Consider the following 3,754-nt stretch of genomic DNA (forward strand, 5'->3'; position numbering starts at 1 on the left):
GGATTTATCTGGGCCCATCTGGGTCACATTACCTGGGCACAATGTGGGCCAGCCCATATGGGTAAAGACGTGGGATTTATCTGGGGCCCATCTGGGCTACATTACCTGGGCACAATGTGGGCCAGCCCATATGGGTAAAGATGTGGGATTTATCTGGGCCCATCTGGGCTACATTACCTGGGCACAATGTGGGCCAGCCCATATGGGTAAAGACGTGGGATTTATCTGGGCCCATCTGGGTCACATTACCTGGGCACAATGTGGGCCAGCCCATATGGGTAAAGACGTGGGATTTATCTGGGGCCCATCTGGGCTACATTACCTGGGCACAATGTGGGCCAGCCCATATGGGTAAAGATGTGGGATTTATCTGGGCCCATCTGGGTCACATTACCTGGGCACAATGTGGGCCAGCCCATATGGGTAAAGACGTGGGATTTATCTGGGGCCCATCTGGGCTACATTACCTGGGCACAATGTGGGCCAGCCCGTATGGGTAAAGATGTGGGATTTATCTGGGCCCATCTGGGTCACATTACCTGGGCACAATGTGGGCCAGCCCATATGGGTAAAGATGTGGGATTTATCTGGGGCCCATCTGGGCTACATTACCTGGACACAATGTGGACCAGCCCATATGGGTAAAGACGTGGGATTTATCTGGGGCCCATCTGGGCTACATTACCTGGGCACAATGTGGGCCAGCCCATATGGGTAAAGATGTGGGATTTATCTGGGGCCCATCTGGGCTACATTACCTGGGCACAATGTGGGCCAGCCCATATGGGTAAAGATGTGGGATTTATCTGGGGCCCATCTGGGCTACATTACCTGGGCACAATGTGGGCCAGCCCATATGGGTAAAGATGTGGGATTTATCCGGGACATGCAAAATCAATGGTTTGCAATTCTGAATGCATGTTTGTGATTATACAGTTAAAATCACACTATAGGTTTTCACTATAAAAAGAGGTGAAATCACTTGTTAGGGACCATTTTACATACTCAAAGAACAAAGTAATTTTTTTTCTTTGTAATGTTACATTTTACAAAAGTAAAACTTGGAATGATAGCTATAAAAAAATCCTACTGGATTATACGAAGATAATTTACACATGGTAACTAAATTAAATTGAGCAAACAGTGATGAGCTAGGTAAACTGTAAAATAACTTAAACTGATGTTAAACTGTGGCTGAAGCAAAGGTACAGAACGAGACAGGCCTAAAATCAGTTTTATGCAATATTTATTTAAGGAAAATCACACTGACACACAAATAAAAATTAAGAAGCTTCATAATTATTTCGAAAAAAAAATCTGTTTACAAAATATACATTAACATAAAAATCTCTCAGTCCAATTCCACCCTCCCCTGTTTGGAAGGGCCACTCTCCTGCTTTGCCTCTTGTGTACGCCTCTTACTTTTACCGCCTTTTAAATCGCGTGCCTTGTACAGGAATGACGTGATGCTTCCTTTCACCTCATCTGTAGTGGCTTCTTCTGTTTTTGTATTTTGCCGCACAGCACCTGACAAAACAAAGACGATGAGGAATTATCTAATTAAATTTGTGCATTCCATTTGGCAGTAATTGATGTTTTATCTGTTTATCTAAAAACAATCAAATTATTATATCAATCAATCCCAGAGTACAAGTTTAAAATGACCAAAAACCTCCAAAACGTAAGGGTGGGTCACTAAAATGTTAAGACCTTAGATCATTCATCCAATATTGATAGACATATGGTTTACATGGTCTGTGTCATCAGGTGTATTAAATTGTTTAAGGGCATTTTCAGCCCATTTACTGAAAACTCAGTACACCATAGATACAGAAAGATCTAATTATATGTTAACAGATAACCAGAAAAACATTTTGTTCCCAATTCTGTTTGGTCCAAACATAGAGATAATTAATTTAATAATAAATAATTGTAATTTAAACATTTCCTTTTCGTATGCCTAAGTTTGAACTTTACAGAATTTCAAATGACAGCAAAATCATTCAAGGAAACGATCATAAAATCCATAACAAATACAATGTACATTAATATAAATATATTGCTAATGTCACTATATTCATTATTTTTAACAATTTATACTGACGGAGTATAATTTTATTTATGTTGAAGTTCTTAAATTCTTTTTTTCTTTGGCACCTGTCCAGTTATATTCTCGTGCCAATTCTGGTGCCAAGAGGTTTGCTAATATGGTTTTGGTGGTGCTTGGTACGTCCTTGCCGCCAAGTTTAAACACCTGAAGGAAGTAAACAAAATGAATTATGCACCTACAGTAGATCAAATTTAACAATATACTGCCAAGTAAGATCCCTGAAAAAGCACATGGGTAAAAGCCATAATGACAGTATCTCTTCTCCTTAACTCTGAACATATACAAAATGCTAAAGGAAATTCACTTAAGAGCTATAACAGTTGTGACAGTTTAAACAAAGCTAATGAATGTCATGTTAAAGGTATTTCACAGTTACAAATTCTCATAGAAATTACAAAAATTTACCAGTTTATTCGCAAAATCCACATCCTCTAACTTCAATTCTAGTGCCTGCAGGTCCTCAGGTGACGTTAGAGGCAGATCTAACTGTAAATCTGTGCTTAGAGGATCCTCCCTCAGATGAAGGGAAACATTAGACTGTCTGTCTCTGCACAGGTCATTTAGGAGTGATGTATTATGGTCAACCCTTTTGCGAAGCTCCTTTAAATCCAGAGATTGCTCCGTCAGCATCTTAATGACCATCACCTCAAACCCTGAAATACATTGTTTACATCAATTAGACGTTCAAAATCAATGTAATGATTACACAAACTTCAAAAGTCATAAGACTTATCAACTATATGTAACCCAACTTGTAAACTTTTACAGAAATGTCTGATATGTTTAAAAGGAGTCTTACCTGTGCTTGTGCTAGCACTTGGAATGGTTTCACAGGTAGTGGATTTCTCCATTTCCATGCTTGCATGCATCCTTTTCGTGCTTGTAGATGGGCGTCCACTGTGTTTTTCAAACACAGGCACTGGTGGTGTTCTGACCCTTTGCCCAGGATCATCCTCTTCTGAGGAATGGTATCTGGCCGGAACTCTAATTTAGGGGATAAAACCACAAACAAACAAAACAATTATAAATATAAATAAAAAAATAACAATAATATCTGCATTTATGTTGTACTGGGAGCAGCAGAGCACAAAAAAAAATCAATTGAAAAACTAATGTTAAATATCATATTTCCACTTCTCAATTTATTCAAAACTTGCATTTGCCAAACTGCTAATTAATTTACCGCGATTTACGTTTGAGCCCTCCTTCCTCTTCCTCAGTCTCCAAACATGAATTGTCCTGGGCCTTTTTTTTCCTTATACAGTATTACCTCCCAGTTATCTGAAAGGGAAAACATACTTAAATTGTGATATAAATCAGTTTACTATTCAGATCTTTGTAAGGAGATTACAGTGGTAGTACAATATCTAGGGTTTCAACAAACAATATATATTATTTGATAATTAAATTTTTAATGAAAGAAGAACTTACCGGAAGAACCCAGGACTTTAACAGATGCATGAAGCGTCCATGTTTTCTTGTCCACCTTGACATGGTCTCTTGATTCAGACCATCTACCTTCATCTTCAGATTCAGACCTTCTAGCTTCATCTTCAGATTCAGATCTTTTACCTTCCTCTATATCAACTTTTGACAAGTTAGGACTAACTGCAGACTTTTCTGAGGAAACATCTTTGCATCTCA

The sequence above is a fragment of the Brienomyrus brachyistius genome, unplaced genomic scaffold (genome assembly GCF_023856365.1).
Source record: "Brienomyrus brachyistius isolate T26 unplaced genomic scaffold, BBRACH_0.4 scaffold41, whole genome shotgun sequence".
NCBI classification, from domain to species: Eukaryota; Metazoa; Chordata; class Actinopteri; order Osteoglossiformes; family Mormyridae; genus Brienomyrus; species Brienomyrus brachyistius.